Source organism: Apium graveolens, unplaced genomic scaffold (assembly GCF_009905375.1).
Source record: "Apium graveolens cultivar Ventura unplaced genomic scaffold, ASM990537v1 ctg4523, whole genome shotgun sequence".
Taxonomy (NCBI): domain Eukaryota; kingdom Viridiplantae; phylum Streptophyta; class Magnoliopsida; order Apiales; family Apiaceae; genus Apium; species Apium graveolens.
In genome coordinates, this window is record NW_027418581.1 from 166,028 (window position 1) to 174,788 (window position 8,761).

The 8,761-nt window shown below is 32.9% G+C and overlaps 1 pseudogene; it reads left to right on the forward strand.

Moving 5' to 3' along the window:
* Positions 1–5,774: 5,774 nt before the first annotated feature.
* Positions 5,775–8,279, forward strand: LOC141702022 (S-type anion channel SLAH3-like; annotated as a pseudogene).
* The last annotated feature ends 482 nt before the right edge of the window (positions 8,280–8,761 follow it).

Genomic DNA, 8,761 nt, shown 5'->3' on the forward strand with positions numbered 1-8,761 from the left:
TTTATTTACTTCAAAACGTATAAACAATTAAATATCCAAACTAGAAAAAAGATAAGCAGACCTGGGGAAATATCACAAAAACATGATTTTTTTAATAACGATCACAAAATAATTCTGATTTTATATAATTCTAAATTTATTGAAATTTAAAAAGTTTAATTATGAATTTGGCATGATACATAATTTGAAAAACTGTCTCAACTTTTTTTCTAAGGTATCATAGAAAACTTTGAGAGACGAGTTTTCATTATTTCGGGTTTTTGGCAAAATTAAAACATTAAAATATTAATATTAAGATGAATGGATTATATCAAGTCGGAGTGTTTTTTGCAAGTAATTTTTTGTTTCCTTTAAATAGCCGCTCTGTATTAACCCCATTGCTTGCATAAGTAAATAAAACTCATAACATATACATTTGGCGTAAATTACATGCATTCGTGCATAAATTAATAATGAGTATTTAGTTTAATATTGTAAATGATGTTAATTTAAGTGGAGATAAGAATTCATCACATATTTTTGTTATATTTAAGTGGAGATAAAAAGGGATCACATATTTTTTTTTTTTAACCTATAAAATTTTGGAGGATGCTAAATTTTGTTAACGATCAAAGAATATCATAGTCTATTAATATATAGGTTTGGTAAATTTGTACCTGAAACAATTGATCAATTGTTATTTATTATGTTTGAGAGTTGTTTTGTTATGGAATAGAAAATTAAGGATATGATCGCTTTTTACCATCCAACATACGAGAATATTATAAGTTGTTAAATTATAAGGATATTCTCAAATACATATCACATGCGACATATATATATATATAGTTAACTACACGTCGTCGCCATGAATATTACAATATTGTACATACACTTTAATACGATAGCAATAAAATTGGACTAGACATTGTCGATTCCACATACAACAAGTTTCAATTACTGTACACCTATAAATATTGTACCTACACAAACTACAATTAGTATCGATAAATTTTTAACTCAAAGATTGCATCTACTCAAAATATCTATCATAATCAGAATCATCAAAGACTGCAAAGAAAAAAGCCGAAACACTAAAAAATATTTCATCAATAAAAAGTCAAAACATTGGGTATAAGATGTTTCGAATGATATTTTACTACACTTCAAATAAATTATTAAGTAGTATACATTTTATTTTTTAATAAAACTCGTAATAAAGTTTATTAAAAAATAAAAGTAACTTTTTTTGTCTTTTTTCATGATAAAATTAAGAACAAAACTTTGTATATAATATTAATGGCCATATTTTTTTCTTATTTTTTTAATTTTTAAATATATTTACACTTAATTTAAAATTTAAAAGGTGAAAAAACTAATAATTAGACCACCTTAAGTGACTGTAAATGATAACTTATTGAGATCGGTGAACAAAATGATATATGTGCTCCATTTCAGTGACTAGTTTAATATTTAACACACTGAAAAAATCATTAAAATACTTAATATTATATCAAGAATATCATTCTGAAACTCTGTGCATTCCAAGTTAAAATCATAAATATATTTTGTTATCCAACACTTTGATAAATACAATGTCACATGTGTCTTGTAGTGTTTACCACTTACGAAAATTGACGACAATAATGATTATGGTACGAAGTTGAAAAACTATAAGGATCCTGAATTGCCCACAAAGATGGTTTTCCTTTTAATATAAAAAGATATAATGTTATCTACATCCATACTTTAGAACTTTGCATTTTAAAATTTATTTTTCTTTTCGTAAAAGATATATAAATGTAATTGTATGTTGTTATGGATAATTGCAACTTTAAGTTTCCGGTGTCATCCTACTTCTTTCACATTTAGCTTGCATGATTAAGAACGCAGGAATTTCATTACAAAATAATTTTTTTTTAACATCTCACATTCAAAATGATAATCGATATGTATTTTAATGACTACTAGAGAATGACGTGTGCGTCCACGAGCTATTATGCTAGTTTATTTCTTAAAATTTAATTGCTGTATTCACTTTGAAGTCTCAAATGTTATAACTAAGTTATTGTTAAGAGTGAGCACTTCCTGGTTCGGAACCGAGAACCGAATCGAACCGATCAAAAATTGCGGTTCCGGTTCGGTCTTACCTAATTGGGGTCCGGTTCGGTTCTTGTTTTTCTAGAAATTTCGGTTCTTGGTTCGGTTCGGTTCTTAACATTCTAGAGCCGTAAGAACCGAACCGAATCGTATATAAATGAATAAATACAAAAATATATATAAATATATGTATATATATTACATATTATGTTTTCTTATTTATAATATTTTAATAAATTTAAGAAAAATATGATTTTATTGTATTACTCGTTTCTTTAAATATTTATGGAGTTTTGAATATTTTTATAAATATTTTTCTTCTTAAATATTAGAAAGTAATTGAATTCAAAATGATCTGCCACTAATAAAACTTCTTTTACTAAGTTACCGTTAATACGTAATCAAAACTAGTCAAAATTTAAAAAGTTAAAAATAATATGCAAAATAAATAAATATGAAATGAAAATATAAATTCGGTTCTTTCGGTTAAGAACCGAACCGAACCGAATTTTACGGTTCGGTTTCGGTTCGGTTCTTACATATAAACGGGTCCAGTTCGGTTCTTAAAATATTCCTATTTCGGTTCTCGGTTCTTTCGATTCGGGTTTGGTTCGGTTCGATTCTGACCCGTTGCTCACCCCTAATTAGTGTGACAGTGTCTATCATACTCTGTGTCATCGCAGCAGTGACAGCCCTGCTCGTGACAACAATTTTCACATTTTGGACGAAAGAGGAACTTAAAAGGTTGTGCTTGATTGGATCGTCAGTGTAACTTTATATCAGCTATGCCATGGACTCAATCCCTGGGAATCACAATCTCCTGATTTCTTGTTATATAAAGAAGATAAGGCTGGATCCATTGAGAATTGTCCGTATGCCTTTCCATTTGAGTTAAATATCAAAATGGTCACTAAATTGAAAGTCTGTTATTCCCTAACAATACAATAAGAATTACAGAAGGGGGTTGAATGTAATTTTGGCTACTTTTTCAAGATTTTAAAATCAGTTATAACTCGATAAATATATAAGTGTTTGATTTGCAGATTACGGAATGAAGTAGTTATATAAATCAAAACACAAAGTAATAAAAACAAAGGCTTTTAAAACTTTTTGGTGGATTTGAAAGTATCCACCAGATATATATATATATATATATATATATATATATAATGAGAACCCTGTGAAGCTTAAATAGCTCACAGCTGCTTACAAGTAGAACAAACAAACTACAGAGAAATTCTTGATAAGTACAACTTTATTTATCTCTCTTTTGAAATGTGTTTGCTTAGTTGAATGTTCTACTAGCTACACTTGGTTTATATATCACCAAGTTTACATGATAATAAGACAAGATAATAAAACAAAACAATCTAGTCTAACTCCATGCTACTTCACTACTCTATTCCGCTTCTTTGAATATCTTCACAATTGCATGGAAATGGTAACGCTTCTTTGTTCTCAAATTCCTGCTTAACAGGCTACCACATTTCTTTTGCAAACACCCAACGCATATGACTGTGTTGTCACTGTCAACAGATATGAATTTGATCATCGTCGGGTACATGCTCTTCATCCGTCGGGTAGCTTTGTTGATCATCCGTCGGGTAGCTTTGTTGATCATCCGTCGGGTAGCTATTTGTCACTTGACTCCATTTCACTTATACAGAATTACAAGACATCTTATATTTACAATTAATCAACCTATTGCATATCCACTAGTAGCCAACATGACTTATATGCTCCTACAAAATCTACACAAAGTTGTTTGCATAAATGTGCTACAGATTTTATTTTTACATAAGCTACTCACCCGGTGGATGTCAAGTCGGCATCCGGGGACTATATTTGATCATCCGTCGGGACTACAGATCATTGCCTCACATTCTGCGATTTTGGACACTTTGTGCAGTACATCCTAGCTGAACAAGAACAGAAGACTTGATGCGCGTATTGGAATTCTCATTTCCATTCAATCTAAGTATCAACAAGTTTTTACTAGTTGCTGTAATTTGCAAGTATTAAGTATGAGAACATGTTGAACTGCAGGTATATACGTTTCAGCATGGAAGAGAACAGGAACCTGAGTTTGGAAAATTCCCTCCACCCACATTGAATATTTGTCTACTCATGAATTGGAATGCTTTGATAGTTTGGACAAAGACACTGACTTGGACACAGTCTTTCCTTCTCTCGTGGTAAGTCAATATGTAATTCTTCGAGATTTTTGTTTTCTTAATTGATACTGTGAATCACATGCTTTTTGATTTATTGGCATACTTAGATTTAGATATTAATCTGGATTGTCATATTTGTGTTGCTGTTCCAAATAAAACATTTTTACTCCCAAAAATGTTTGCTTGCTACATATTTTTTTTCATAGATATATCAGCTTTTAGTCTCTACATGTTTTATAAAACTTTCTATTCTGCACTGATAGTGATGCAAGATGGTTATAAATCTCTCAATCTTCATGATTCAATAGAATGATGCATTTCATAGTTACAAGTTATAACCAACGAGAAGACCGACAAGCAACAATCACTTTGCTCCTGTTTAGCTGCTGATCCTGTTCTGTTTCTTTTGTAATGGTAGTTCAAATTTTATTGGAACTTAATTACTTTAATGTTTCGTAATTTTGTGCTCTCTAAGGTCTGTCATATTAGGCTTCTGCAATAGCAAACATCACATTGCTAAAACATAAATAGACCTGGGAAAAGAATATTTTGGTGTTGCAGTCTTTTTTCTTTCAGTTTTCTGTATGTGTCCTGATCTCTATATCAATCTTATCTTAAATCCTTAACTGCTTCGACAACAAACTTGTTTGATTGGGTCTGCATGTGATCTTTGAACACTAGTGAGTTTAAGTTGATCAAAATTAAGTAGTAAGAGGACAGGGCTTTTTTGTCAAATTTAAAGGATTTGAAGTGATAAAAGTATAAAACTGATATTATGAATTCATAATGTTGGACTCTTTGGAAGAAACTTCGTTAATGTCTTTAAAATTCAACTTTTTGTTATGTTTTTAGTCATATACTATCTATGTAAACATGTATACCAAGATAGCTGTTATTTAAGCTCTGCAGTACCACGGACGTATGTGCTATTGAACATTTAATTAACTCTGGAGTTTATAGTCCAAAACTATATTGCTTTGGAAAGTCTTTCCCAGTAAATATTTCACTAAACCTATGTTTATTTGTTACTTCTTGTAGTGTACATGTCATTTACCAGCAATCTCACTACTTAGTAATGTCGTTGTAGCTGTTAGATTATTACTCTTCTATCTTTTAGATTGGCTATAGCAAGGATGTGGATAATGTAATACAGTTATTATTAACTTTTAACCAGTAAAGGATCGTTGTATTTTAAATAATTTATTTATGTTTAATGCACTAGGAAACCAAGATAGATGCAGCGGAGATCCAAAACTGTGATTTTGAGTCCCACCAGAGAACACGATCCATTTCCATCAGCATGCCGCCTTCTCCTATAGAAGACCACTTGGAGGGGAAGAAAAGAGTTCTCTTTAGGGATGATTGTGAATTAATTTCCAGCAGCGGTGTTTCACATTCTCCACTTTCTACTGATATTCCAAAGATCAAACAGCCAATCTTTCGTTCACAGCCGATACCAAAAGGCTCTGAGTTAAATGATGCAGTTATAAGTGGAAAAGCTCCTGACCTCCCCCTCAGAAACCCCATGAGAAAGACTCTTACAGATAAAAGATACAATTCTTTTAAAACTTTTTCTGGAAAGTTAGATAGACAATTATCAAATTTGCGTGGAAAGGTAAATGAGACAGGAACACCACTTAAAAAAACTACTGAAATGGAGAATGTACCTGTGCACCGATATTTTGATGCCTTGGAAGGACCGGAGTTGGATACTCTTAGGGTATGTTCTGATGACCTTTTTTTTACAAGTTCTTCATGTTCTCAATGTATTTGTGACAATTTGCATGTCAAGATTTAGCTTCTACTTGTCAAACTAAAAACCTTTATACACGGATCAAAAAGTAAAGTTTCATTTGTATGGAATTGTTACCTTTTACTAATTTGTGTGCATTCAAGCGTCACTTACACAATTATAGATATATTTGTCAAATAGTGTGCCTTTGCACACCGGAAAAATTATATTCATCTAGTTCTGGTTTTTTGTTGAAATACTAATATGTTCATATTATATGTACTGTCATCAAACTTACAGCCTTCAGAGGAAATACTGCTTCCAGACGATAAACTGTGGCCATTTCTTCTTCGTTACCCTATCTCTTCATTCGGTTTATGCCTTGGTGTCAGCAGCCAAGCCATAATGTGGAAAAATTTAGCCACAAGTACCACAATGGGATTTCTCCATATCAGCACGAAAGTAAACATTATTCTATGGTTCTTATCCGTTGTTCTTTAGCGTGGTGGCTTTCACCTACATTCTGAAGATTGTATTCTACTTTGAGGCTGTTCGTCGTGAGTACTATCATCCAATACGTGTCAACTTCTTCTTTGCTCCGTGGATAGCCTTGTTGTTCTTAGCTCTAGGAGTTCCACCTTCTTTGACAAAAGACCTGCATCAGGCTTTATGGTATGTCCTCATGACGCCTATCTTAATCCTTGAGCTGAAGATATACGGACAGTGGATGTCAGGAGGACAGAGAAGACTTTCAAAGGTAGCAAATCCATCAAACCATCTTTCTGTTGTTGGGAATTTTGTGGGGGCACTATTGGGTGCAACACTGGGGTTAAAAGAAGGACCGATTTTCTTTTTTGCGGTTGGACTGGCTCACTACACAGTCCTGTTGTTACACTGTACCAGAGGCTTCCAACAAATGAAACGCTCCCAAAGGAACTCCATCCCGTGTTCTTTCTTTTTGTTGCTGCACCTAGCGTTGCTTCAATGGCATGGGCAAGAATACAAGGATCATTCGATTTTGGGTCAATGATTGCTTATTTTATCGCTCTGTTCCTTTATTTCTCACTGGTTAGTTCTTTTGCATAAATAAGCCACAAATCTTTATTTATATACCTACATTTCATTAATTCAATTCTCAGTAACACAGACTGTTGCTTCTAAACGTTTCCTATCATATTTAGGTTTAGTATGAATGACATTCAGTTTAGTAATGAATAAATTTACTTTTAGTGTTGTTTGCACAAAAAGTTGTGATACTAATCCTAGAATGATGCTCAAAAAAATATGGAAACTCATCAAGTTGATTGCGGTCCTGTTTCACTTGTTCAGTTCAAATATTTGTTGGCTAAAAGTCCATCCCTCTTTTGTTTCTGCAGGCTGTTCGAGTTAATTTCTGCCGAGGATTCAGGTATTTTCCACAATATGGATTCTGTATTTGGTATTTATGATTCCTTCAAAATATAGCTGTCTGAGGTTTTGAGCTTTATTTCCATCGTTATTTATAGGTTTTCACTGGCTTGGTGGGCCTACACTTTCCCAATGACTGGTGCTGCCATTGCAACCCTTAGGTACTCACTTGAAGTGTCAAATGTTATAACCAAGTCACTGTCGATCATACTTTGTGTCGTTGCAACATTCACACTGACAGCCCTCCTCGTGACAACAATTTTCCATGCTTTTGTGCGTAAAGACCTTTTCCCGAATGACATTGCCATTGCCATAAGTGACAAAAGGCCAAACTCTGTCCGAAAATGGTACCATCGAAGAAATGGTAGCACAGATATGAAAGAAACCGAAAACTACCTCAAGTTTACAGACTCAAATGGCAAAGATATTGAGGCCTGTCTAAAATCTTCAGGTTCAGGCGCCAATGAAGAAAATACCCATGTTTCAGCTTTCTAGAACAATATCTCACTGCATTACAGTACATGAGAAATTAACTGTCTTAATCTTCACATCTGCGAGAGAGAAACTCGTTGTTGAACCATCTTCACTTCTTGGACAAAAGAGGATAGAAGGTTGTGCTTGACGGGATGCTTAAGTGTCTATCTGTATCAGCTGTCATGAGTTCAACCCCCGGAAATCTCCTAATTTATTATATATATGTTTGAATAAGGCAAGGCTGGTGCATTGGGACTTCTCCCCTATGTGAACGCCTTCTGCAGTGTGCACGGCCTAAGAGGAACTCGCTATACAGTTCTTGAAGTTCCGATGACATTGTTGTGCACATCATATAGAATGTGAAAAGTTGTTTGCTAGAAATCTTCGAGAGGCAAGTGTTATTTCTAGTTATTTCAGAAACGCTACGTTTTAAATATGTACTTCTACTACAGTATAGTTCCGAATTTAAAGATCAAGCTATTGAACAAATACAAGATTAGACTTTTTCATTTGAACACTTCTCTGAAATATTATGTTTGAGCAATGTTACTACATCAAGATAGCAGACCACACAGTTACTGATATGAATGTACATGGCGTGCATTATAAAGATGGCTGATTTCTGTAGGTTGTTAGAACCTCCTTGGCGGTGAGATGATAATTCTAAAACTTTTGCCTCAAGTTTATGTATATAAGAAAAATAAGTGTTACTTTATATTGCTGATAATAAGCGCAGTAAGATATGCTGCAACAATCGTCTGTTCAATCATTTGTCCAATTGAACATATGATATAAAAGATTAGCAAATCTTGTTTGAGATCATTGTAACATAGAAGGAAATGCACCTGAATATTTACTAAATTTTTATAATATAAAGTAATTAATTTGACTTAAT